Source organism: Rutidosis leptorrhynchoides, chromosome 1 (genome assembly GCF_046630445.1).
Source record: "Rutidosis leptorrhynchoides isolate AG116_Rl617_1_P2 chromosome 1, CSIRO_AGI_Rlap_v1, whole genome shotgun sequence".
Classification (NCBI taxonomy): domain Eukaryota; kingdom Viridiplantae; phylum Streptophyta; class Magnoliopsida; order Asterales; family Asteraceae; genus Rutidosis; species Rutidosis leptorrhynchoides.
In genome coordinates this window covers 116,835,776-116,848,030 of record NC_092333.1, presented here as the reverse complement: position 1 = coordinate 116,848,030, position 12,255 = coordinate 116,835,776, and the positions used below count along the sequence as shown (strand labels likewise).

Below are 12,255 nucleotides of genomic sequence, written 5' to 3'. Positions count from 1 at the left end.
AAGATGTTAGTAAGATTTCATTCAAACTTCCTGTAAAGTTTCAAAGGCTAATTTTTCATATCGTGTTCGAATTTGGAAGTCAAAGTTTAAATTCAAAAAGTCAAACGATTGTGTTCATCGAGAAATTTGAATTCGTTTTTATGTTTGAAGTTAAATTGAAGGTCCAGGAAGTTTACATAAATGATTTAGAAACTAATTCATGTAGAAATCGGGATTCAAAAACATCTAAATCTCAAAATCGAATTTATGTTCTTCATTTATATTTTTTTTTCTCTCAGCGACTGCTATAATTTTTTTTTAGTCTCTAATTAATTTAAATTAACAATACAGATTGTCTACAAATAAAACAAGTAATATATTATTTTGATTACATTATGGGTTCTGATCAACTAACATATGAATGGAGAACTGGTCGACTGAGTTATCTTTGGAGAAGATGAAGTTAATTAATATACGGGTTATAAAAATATAAAGTCATAATAAATCAGAAAAATAGAAGTGGTTGAGTGGTTGGTTTTTGGTTCGGGTTTGCAAGAGGTCATGGGTTCGAGTCCCTGAGGGGACAGTATATTTTTTTGGGCCGATTTTACTTAAAGGTAGCTCCTTTTTTCATTATTATTATTATTATTATTATTATTATTATTATTATTATTATTATTATTATTATTATTATTATTATTATTATTATTATTATAGATTTTTATTGTTATTGTTATTATTGTTATTATTGATTGATATTATTATTAAGTATTAGTAGTATTATTAGTATTATTATCATTGTTATTATTATGATTATGAATATTATGAATATTATTATAATTTCTATAAAAATCATAAAATTTATTAATAATTCATTAAAAACTAATACTTGTATCATTTTATAAGTTATAATATTATCATTGGTATCATTACTAGTATTATAATTATTATTAGTATTATTATTGTCATTATAAGTATCATAATCATTATTATTATTATTATTATCATCTTTATAAGTATTATTATGTACATTATAATGATTATTAGTATTATGTAATTACTAAAATCATTAACATAACTAACACTAATAGTAAAATTAATTTTTTTACAAGTATTATTATTAATATCATTATTATTATCATTAATAGAGTTATTATTCACATAAGCATATTATTAATGTTATTATCATTATTTTTACTAATATTAACTTAATATAATTTGAACTACCGTTTTGATAAACAAATGAAATACATAAATATATATATTTAACACATATAACATAACACAATATTTTATTATAAAAAAGAATATATGAAATATAAATATATTATTAATATAAAAATAATATCATTAATAAGTTATATATATAAACTTATTCGACTACGATTGTGTGTATTAATATATATATTCACAAATGATATAGGTTCATGAATCCAAGGCCAACCCTACTCTTGTTCAATTTAGTCATATGTATTTTTACTACAAAATACAGTATGGTGAGTTTCATTTGCCTTTTTACCCTTTACATTTTTGGGCTGAGAATACATGCGTAATTTTTATAAATGTTTTACGAAATAGACACAAGTAATTGAAATTACATTATATGGGTGAATGATCGAAGCCGAATATGCCCCTTTTGCTTGGTAACCTAAGAATTAGTAAACCGATCTACTAATTGACGCGAATCCTAAAGATAGATCTATTGGGCCTAACGAACCCCATCTAAAGTACCGGATGCTTTAGTACTTCGATGTTGTTTTTATCATGTCCGAAGGATTTCCCGGAATGATAGGGGATATTCTTATATGCATCTTTTTAATGTCGGTTACCAGGTGTTCACCATATGAATGATATTTTTGTCTCTATGCATGGGATGTATATTTATGAGAACTGGAAATGAAATTCTTGTGGTCTATTAAATTGATGGAAATGATTATTTATGTTAAACTAATGAACTCACCAACCTTTTGGTTAACACTTTAAAGCATGTTTATTCTCAGGTATTAAAGAAATCTTCTGTTGTGTATTAGCTCATTTTAAGGATATTACTTGGAGTCATTCATGGCATATTTCGAAAATCATTGCATTAGAGTCGTTGAGTACAGTAAAGATTATGATTAAGTAAATGACAGATTAGATCATTTATAGATGGATATTATGAAATGGTATGCATGCATGTCAACTTTCGATGTAATGAAAGTTTGTCTTTTAAAACGAATGCAATGTTTGTAAAATGTATCATATAGAGGTCAAATAACTCGCGATGTAATCAACTATTGTGAATCGTTTATAATGTATATGAACGGGTCCCTTCAACAAACCCTAGGGCAATTAATAGTTTCAAATATTTGACTTACACCGCTCTCTTGAGACGAACTTGATAAGAATACTTACATTAAAGTGCTATAATAACTGGGTTCTAAGTGCTCGTTAGTTGTGTGTGCTTATTTGTAGTGTTTGAATCATATTAAATAAATTTTGAAGGTTAAAGATGTACGTTGCACACGACACATCATACTTTCTTGGCGCCGCTGCCGGGGAGCGGTTAGCCTAGTTGGTTGTTTGGTTTAAACTTTTAATTGTTCGATCCTTTCATAAGGGTTTACCCTACGGAAGTTACTTTTCGCATTTTATATATTATTTTTGTTTGGAAAACCGCTTGTGTTTGTGTTGTGATTGAAGGATAGGTGCATTTGGTGCATTAAAACAAGGTCTCGCAAGGATCAAGAGTTCACACATCCATTCTCCGATCCAGAAAGACACGTGCACGGGGTTTATAATCGTAGAGAAGAAAGGGTATTAAGAAAGAATTTCGAAGCTTTGCCATTTTTTTAGACGACATGGATCCAAACGGTAATCCGATTCACGATGAAGAGGGTATTCCAATCAACCATGGTCCACCGGTTAATCAAGAGTTATTGAATTATCCGAACGATACACCGATGTGGAACGCTAGATTAGTTGCACCAACAATGATAGCACCGACTATTACTAAACCACCAATCGAAGCGGAAAATTGGAAGATTGAGGGTAACTTTTTCACGTTGATCAAGGATACATACTTTCATGGGTTGATAGATGAAAATCCGTTCGAACACAACCAACACTTTAATGATCTTTGTGATATTTACAAAACTGAAAATGTCACCGATGACGCTTTTAAGTTAAGGGCATTCTCCTTCACACTTCAAGGAGACACAAAACTTAGATGCGAAGTTTACCATCCGATTCCATAAGAACTTTTCAAGAATTAACAAATGAGTTTATCAATCACTTCTTCCCACCATCAAAAGTAGAGCGACTTAGAATGAAGATTAATGGGTTCACCCAACGGGGTGATGAGAGTTTGTATAATGCATTGGTACGATTCAAGAAGCTACTAAGAGCTTGCCCACCGCATGGTTTGACGAAGAAAGAGTATATCAATACATTTTACCGGGGTACTAATGCTTTGACGGAGCAATATCTTGATTCTTCATCCGGTGGGTTATTTATGTATAAATCACTAAATGTGGCCAAAATTTTGTTAGAAGACATCTCGGTCAATACATATGAATGGGCACCTTCACCGCGAGATTTGACAAGGAAAAGTGTAGCACAAGTAGAGAGTGATAATGCAAGTGACGCTTGCAAGCTTGAACAATCAATTTCAAACATTTGGGAAAGAATTAATGAAAATTCAACAAACGGTAGTTGCAATGCAAGTAGGTTGTCAATGATGCGAGGGTCCACATCTCACTAAGAATTGTCCTCAAATTACTTAATGCAACCATGTTGATCTAGATGATATTCCCATAAATTCGGATGCTCATGTGAACTACGTGAGTAATCAAAACTACCAACGGGGAGGAACATCGAACCAAAGCTACTACAATCCTAATAAAAAAACAAGTGTCATTCAACAACCAGACCAATACACCACCCGGATTCACGAACCAAAACCGAAATCAAGGTTACAACAACTATAATCAAAACTGAAACAACAACTTCCAATACCAAAACCAACAATCTTACAACAACCAACCTTATAACAACCAAGCAAATTCGAATTATCAAAACAACCAAGGTTATAGTCAACCACAAAATAACCAAGGATACAATCGACCACCTCAACAAAACATTCAACAATCCCAACCTTTGAAGAGTTTGGAAGAAATCATGCAAAACTACATCAAGAAGGTAGAATCAACCGAAGCTTTCCTAACGAAAGAAAATGAACTTTTGAAGTAACAAATCCGGAACCAACAAGCCTCATTTCAAAACCTTGAGAGCACCGTTGGGAGACTTTCAAATCAAGTTTCCGAAAGAGCTCAAGGAACTTTACCTTCAAACACCTAAGTTAACCCAAACAACAACAACTGAAACAACCAACACAATCAACAAACCCACCATAACAATAACACGAGAGTTATTCCTATCGAAAGCAACACTACCCATACAAACCACAATCAAGCAAGTTCATCAAATCCTAATAATACTTATGCTCAAGTGAACTCGATTAATTCAACCGAAGAGGATCAATCCAAATATCCTCAAGCTTTCACATTCGACGTTGAAGGAGACAAGTTTGATTTTGATGAAACGTTGGAAATTGATACGATAGATTATGGGGTATTCAAGTTTTCGGAGGATTCGGACGATGCAGAATTCATTCCCTATCAAGTTAAAAGTGTGATGTCCATGGAGGCTACCGAGTCAACATGCAAGGAACTAAAGGGTGATTTTGAGCAAACTCAATTGGGAAAGGTTAAGAAAGAGCAAAAGGTTGAAACATTATTGAATTCAAAGGAGCAAAAGAACGAGGTCGAGGTTCTTGCTACATCAACCAAGGAGAAAAATGAGAAACCGGTCTCACATCCTCAAACGTTACCTCCTTCACATCCAAATGATGTGGATTGTAAGTCAACTTTAACCGACAACAAAAATATCTATGTTAAACTCCCTTTGGCGGAGGTGCTTGAGAATATGCCCAACTATGGGAATTTTTTGAAGACATTCATGGGCAAAAAGGGAGATGTTGAGCAAGCATCCACCGCTTTCTTGAAAAAGGAGTGTGATGGAATTTTAAAGAAATGTAACCTACCATCAATAATGGGGGATCTCGGACCTTTCCTTATCCCATGCAATGTGAAAGGGTCAGAGATGCTCACATCTTTAGCCGACTCGGGGGCAAGTATCAACTTCATGCCCTACTCCGTTTATAAACGGTTAGACTTAGGTGACCTTTCACCCACTACAATGGGAGTTAAACTAATTGATCAATCAATTAACTCTAGTGTAGGGATTGCCGAGGACTTAATTGTTAAGGTGGGGGACATGGAATTTCCCATTGACTTTGTTATAGTTGATATAAAGGAGGACTCGGTTGTACCTCTTGTTTTGGGAAGACCATTCTTAGCAACCGCGGACTCTTTCTTTGACTTTAGAACTAGGAAATTGACTCTTCGGGATAAAGGGAAATGCATGAGCATAAAAACCAAACGTGTTAAAACACCATCGATACCATTGACCACACCACAAGTTTTTGCTAGTGTGCAATGCATCACACGCATAAGGCAAGTTGGTACACACAATAAAGGTAGTGGGTGATTGACCAAGGGAACTCAAGGTAAACCCAAAGATCAAAATGACCTTATTGACAAGCCTATGCGAAAGTTATTTGGGCGGGTGCATAGCGCTTCATCCAAAAAAAGATGAACACTTGAGAAAACGCTTAGTGTCAAATTTGTAAAAACGTGAGAAAGTCAAACTTAAAGAATTAATCAATGAAAACAAGGTAATGAATGATTGGTTAATGTTAATGTTAAGTGGTAGCGGTAATGAAAATGTTCCCCTTAACTCAAAGGGAAGGGAAGTTTACCACCCCGGAATTAGTTGAAATCTCAAGGGGATGGGAGTCGGGTGATAAACTCGTTAAAAACTTTCCACAATTGTGTATATAATTTCTTTTAATTGCATTTCATTTAGAATTGTATAATATTCCTTTTCTTAGTTTCATTTTTATGTTTTTGCACTGCATGCATATTGGTAAAATCAGAAAAAGTCAAAAATAGTTTGTGAATGGGTCAAAATGGACTTTGAATTAGAAAAACTGCAATCAGGTATAAAAGCCGCGCTTTTGACCTAGAAGCAGCGCGTTTCACTTCCAAGACGACGCTTCTACATCAAGAGCGACGCTTTAAACCATGTTTTGGGACCAAAAATGGACAGTAGCCAAGAACTGCGCTTTTATTTTCAAAAGCGGTGCTTTATTCGCCTAAGAGCGACGCTTTTCTCCCAAGAGCGACGCTTCTGCTTTCAGCCAGGAGCGGCGCTCCTATTGCAAAAGCGGTGCTCCTGCACCTGGTTACTTCAACAATCTGCACGACCAAAACATAACTTTTTCACACCCAACTCCAATTTTCTCTCTAATAGCGGCGCAAATCAACTCTAAACTTCAAATTTCATCTATTTTCTTGCAAATCCACTACATCTAACATGGGAAAAGTAAGAATCTATCATTTTAATTCATTCTTTAACATGATTTAGTTGAGTTTTACTATTTTTCTCATTATGCTTAATTCGTAGATTGTGCTTGATTAATGATGTTAATGGTCAAATTGTTGATGAATCTAGACTACATTGATGTTTATTAACATGATTTGCATGCTTAGTTACATCGATTTCAAATTTGAAATTCTAGGGTTCATCCAATTTGGGGGTTTTTTTTATTTCGAGCCAAATTGGAGTGTTAATTGATGTTGTTTATACTTAATTGATAGGTTGCCATGATTATCTTTCTTTGAATCCATCTTTCATGCTTGTATGATTTGAATTTGCAAATTAGGGTTCATAAGTTTAAGGTTTGACTTGGTTTGAGCAATTTGAGCATGTGATTAGTGATAATGTATTTGTTTGCGGTATATTTATGTTATAACATGAAGAATTGCTATAATTTGATGAATGTCTTTATCTTAGTCGAAATTTGAATAAATTAGACTTTGACTAGGGTTGACTTTTTGCAATTGGTTCATGTTGACCATGTTTGACCAAATGAGACTTAATGATTGGTGATGATGCATGATGAGCTTGTGATTATACTTATGATTTTACATTTCATTGCATGAGCTAAATTTTGTAACTTTTTGATGACTTTGAGACTATGCCATGAGATTCATCCTTGTTTGATTTCACGCTTTACTATGATTAATTGCACTTGTTTTATTCATGTATGTTAAATGTTGACATGAGTTGCATGATGAAACTTGTTTTATTTTATTGGAATCAGCTTGGTGTTAGTGATTGAAGTTTGTGAGCAAATTGTTTATGTGCTAATGCATACCTCTCCACAATGTTTATGTTGTTTGTTTTGTCTTGTAGACTAATGAACCACCGAGATCACATGGTAAACGCCAAAAGAGTATCGGAATCAAGGGTAGGGGTAAAAGACCTACAGATAACCAAGAGGTCGAGGATAGAGAAGAAGTACCGATGATCCAAGAGGACATTCGGAGACTCTCAACAGACCCCTGTCTGCAACATATTCTGATGAACGATAATTGTAGAGCAACCCTAGAACTTAGGCTAAAAGATAAATTCTACCCTGGGAAGTACATTGACTGGTCTCTTCTTGATGAAGCTGGTATGCGAGAAGAGGTTGAGAATCTCTTTACGGTTGAATATGGGAACTTATCACTTAACCCTTGGGTCCCAATTTTCAAATTCAATGAGCCCATTTATATTGTCCCAACCCTTGAGTTCACCTCCACCCTAATTTTCAATTTTATGGTAGAAGAAATCGATGATAATGATTACATGACTTTTTACTTGGGCGAGCAACAACGAAGCATGAGTATGCTTCAACCTAGGGATCTATAGAGAGTTTAAGAACAGAACCAACACACTTTGAGATTATCTTTTGACATGCAAGATCCCCAATACGAACCCTAAGGAATTTAACTTTCAAGCATCTTGGCACCAAATAAGCCACGGGGTTTTCAGCCCGGGAAAAACAGTTGCCAACACCCTTAGAACAGTCCCCCATCGAATCATAGTCCGATTCATTGCAAACACGGTTAACTACCATTACCACAGCAATGAGAAAATGTCCTAATTGGACATTTGGCTCACTGATCAAATCTTTCATCATGAAAACATCCATGTCCCACATGTTATAGCTGACTATCTTTTCAATAAGACTGGAACTAAGGGGAAGAAGGATACAGTAGGTGGCATGTTTGTGACCAGGATAGCAAAACAATTAGGGATTGACATCTCGGGGTACACGACTAATAAGATGGATAGATTTAGGTATGCTGATTTCAAGGGGGGTAAAATTCTTAAGAGGGATCAAAACAACCATATGAGGAGATGGTTTGATTTAGGAAACATTAATATTGAGGAAGAGAATGAGGAAGAAGAAGAGGAGAGGGTGATGTACGGTTTTAAAACGGGTAACATAGGATCAAGTAGTGGAGCAACCGGGACGGGAGGTAGTATGCCGAGCGGTTATGATCAAGCTTGGATTGCCAATCAATTTAGTGAAATCAATATAAACCAAAATAACCAAGAATATGAGGCACGTTACAACTTCTCGGGCCTACGTGCGGTTTCGCAATGGCAAGTCCATTGTGACCAATTGAGCTACGCGGACCTGAATGCCCCCAAGCCTTTTGCTCCCACATACAACCCGGACTAATCCGGAAGGTCATACTATGGAGGGTATAGTTGGTGGTAATTCTTATTGTTGTGCTCTCGCTCTCTCTTTACTTGTGGTTTGGTTTAGTTAAAACATTTGATCGTTGAATTGTAGAACTTTTATTTGAATATTTGGCATGTAATAATCATGGGCGGATGGATTGGGAGCTTTTGAACAATTTGATCAACTGGTGTTTGTGATGAAAACAATTTAATTTGTGTTTGAGTATTGGTTATGATGGTTGGAATTCGAATCCGAAGGGCTTGTGATTCCCGGATAAAACAATTTGAATTTGAATATTGGCATGTAATAATTCGACAATATTAGGTTTGTGATGTTTATATTCATGGTTGATTATGTGTTTGATGTTGATTTTTGTGATGAATGATTCGTTAAATTATGCATGTGTGATGTTGATCATTGTTATATTTTGCTTGTTTGTTAAAACATTGAGATTATCTTTTGCATGTGATCTTTTTGAGTAAGTAGTTGGTTGAGTATATCGCTATGTTGGTGAATGTTTTGGTTGACATCTTTGGAGCGTTATGACTTTATTGTGGGCACACATACTCTCGCGAGTATAGCCCCGCACATTTTGTACCTTGTGAGCATACTTCAATTGTTGTGAATGCCATATTCACTTGGCTCCTTCTTTTAGCTCATCAAATGGTACAACGACATGCGAGAAACTTGGTGACTACATATTATACGAATGGTAACAACAAAGATCGTTTGATCTTCGCCGGTTTTTACTTTCTTTTCTCTCTTTTCTATTTTCAAAATGACCCTCATTTTCACTTATTCAATCACTTTAATGCAATGAGGGCATTGCATACTCTAAATGTAGGGGGAGAGCTAAAATATTGGGCCATTTTGAACCTTTTTCGGGTAAACGTATCACATGCGATATAAAGTTCAAAGCTTGCATTGTCGAACAATTTTTGGAACAAGTTTTTAACCATTACACTAATTCATATCATAAACACCTAAAATGGTTAAAACTTGTAAAATTTTCAAAATTTTTGGGGAAAAGTAAAGTCTTTTCCATGTTTTTCAAAAAAAACTTAAGGAAGTAAAGTCTTCCTTTTGTTTCATTCTTGCGATTCACTAAGTGAAAGTAAAGTCTTTCACTTTTCATACGATTTTTGAGCGAAAATGATAAAATTTTTGAAAAAAAAATAAACTTATGCTTGAAAGTTAAAGTCTTTCATGCATGTGCACCAAAACAAGTGTTTAAAGCTTTATGCTTTAACACTTCCGGATGAATTGAGTCCATCCATTGAAGGGAGTCAAGTCTCCCGAATTTCGCATTACTTGGTGTAGGAGACTTCCTAATCTACTCCATTTCATATTGACATTGGTTGTCTCATCATTTCACGATGTTTCAACCGATGTATCATACCGTGGGAAGAGGAGCCATCGAGCTTCACAAAGTGCTATTCTTTTTAGGAGCAATGGCTTCGTGCTAGTGTTGCTAGACAACATGTAACATCCCACCTTTTTCCGTTTACTTTTCCGTTATACTAATATAAAGTCCGTTATATGTTTATAACATCTCCCGTTGATACGCGTTTTAAATTATCTCGTTTAGGTAATTCCCGCACCCGAACGAAAGTTGAGGGACTAAACTTGACAAGGGATCAAACCCTTGACTAGGTCAAAGGGTCAAACCCCTTTCACCCATTCATTTTCATCTCCATCTCTCTCTTTCTCTCTAGCAAGAACACACACCCAATTTCCAAATTCATTCATTCATCATCTAAATCCGGATTAAGGAGCTAGCAACCAAATAAATTACATATTCGTGATCCTCTCTTCATCCTCTTCATTTTGGTACCAACTTCATCTCATTTGGGTAACTTTCTAAAATCACTAGATTTTGTGTTCTTGATGTTTTTAACTTATAAAAGTGTTAATTAGTGTCTATGGCTCAAGTCTAACATGAATATATGATTTATATGCTCGATCTCGTTGTTTTAGTGTAACTAGCATGAACTTGAATTTTGGTGTGTTGTTCTTGAATTTTGGATGATCATATGTTGTTAGATGTTAAAAGTTGGTGTTTTAATTGTGTTACTAGCATCACTAGCTTCAATTTGATGTGTAGGTTGCCTTAGAAAACTTCATGAACTTGATTATTGATTTTGGTGAATTTGAGTTAGGGTTTGATGAACTTGAAATGGACTTTTGATGCATTGAATGCCATGGATTATTATTGGTAAGTGTTTAGTTGGATTGTATGCTTGATTACCTTCGAAACGGCATATCATTCATGTAAATTGGTTGCCCGAATCATTGAATTGCATTTATGAACTTGTATGCGGTTAATGTTAAGCATTAGATGCGGTTTTGGTTGTTGTAATAGGTAGATTGATTGATGAAATGTGTTTAGTTGTTTTCCTCGTCAAATTACCTTCCCAACGGTATAAGATACTTGTCTTGATTGTTTGCGGATCATAAATGGTGATTGTTTGAAGTTAGGTTCGTGCATAAAACTTAAAAACTGCCAGAATTCTCTGCACAGGTAATGGCGCGGCGCGCCATATACCCGCGCGGCGCGCCATTTGGGTCTGTCCAACTTGGTCAATTTTCGAATAATGTTTGCTATGCTACGCACCTCCGATTCACATGTAACTTGTCCTAACATGCTCATACATGATTAAAAACCTCAGAAAAATAGTTCGGGACACGACCCGAACGTGTTGACTTTTTCGTTGACTTTGACCGACCAAAGTTTGACTTTTTGTCAAACTTAACCAAATGAGTATGCAACCTTCCTAACTTGTTTATATACTTGTACCCTTGCATGAAACTTGACAACTTGATTTCACATGCTACATAATCGAGTCGTAACGAGCCATAGGACTAATTGAACATCTTGACCTATCGTGTTTACCGTTATTGATACGACCTATTTGTTTAGGTCAAGACTAGCACTATCCTTCGCACACGTTATTTTGTGAAGTACTTTTCGTACGTGCACTCAAGGTGAGATCATAGTCCCACTTTTACTCTTTTTGAACTTACATTTGGGATGAGAAAACATAAACATTTCTTTTACTAAGTGAACACAAGTACAGGAAAACAAACATTCTACATACGAGTTTAGAACAAAATCCTCAATTCGATTATCATTAGTTACACTTGCCGGGTGTAAGCGAGAACTTATGTTGTATGGATCCATATGGGTTTGACAAACCCTCATTCAAACGGTTCGCTACCGTTTACGAATGAAATATATTTTCGAGAAACAGTGTATGTTCTAGCACTAAGTGATGGGGTTCAATGGAAGGAAATGTTAAGCATTGATAATTGGGTGCTCGTGAAACAAACTTTGGAATGGATTACTATTATTTCATTGATGCAAATCTTGTGGTTCACTTGTACTTACTTACTTAAACCTATGATTTCACCAACGTTTTCGTTGACAGATTTTTATGTTTTTCTCAGGTCCTTGAACGATACATGATACATGCTTCCGCTCATTATTTTGATACTTGCATTGGATGTCGAGTATACATGCATACATGGAGCGTCTTTTGGATACTTTTAAATTGTGTCGCATAAGTTTCATTTGTACTTAAAACTTTGTATCGTAA

At 35.0% G+C, this 12,255-nt stretch overlaps 1 non-coding gene across 1 annotated transcript; it reads right to left on the bottom strand.

Annotated features, from left to right (window-relative positions):
• Positions 1–3,277: 3,277 nt before the first annotated feature.
• On the bottom strand, positions 3,278–3,384 carry LOC139886763 (small nucleolar RNA R71). Its single transcript, XR_011772630.1, has one exon. It is a non-coding gene; the product is annotated as a small nucleolar RNA R71 (small nucleolar RNA).
• Between the last annotated feature and the right edge of the window lie 8,871 nt (positions 3,385–12,255).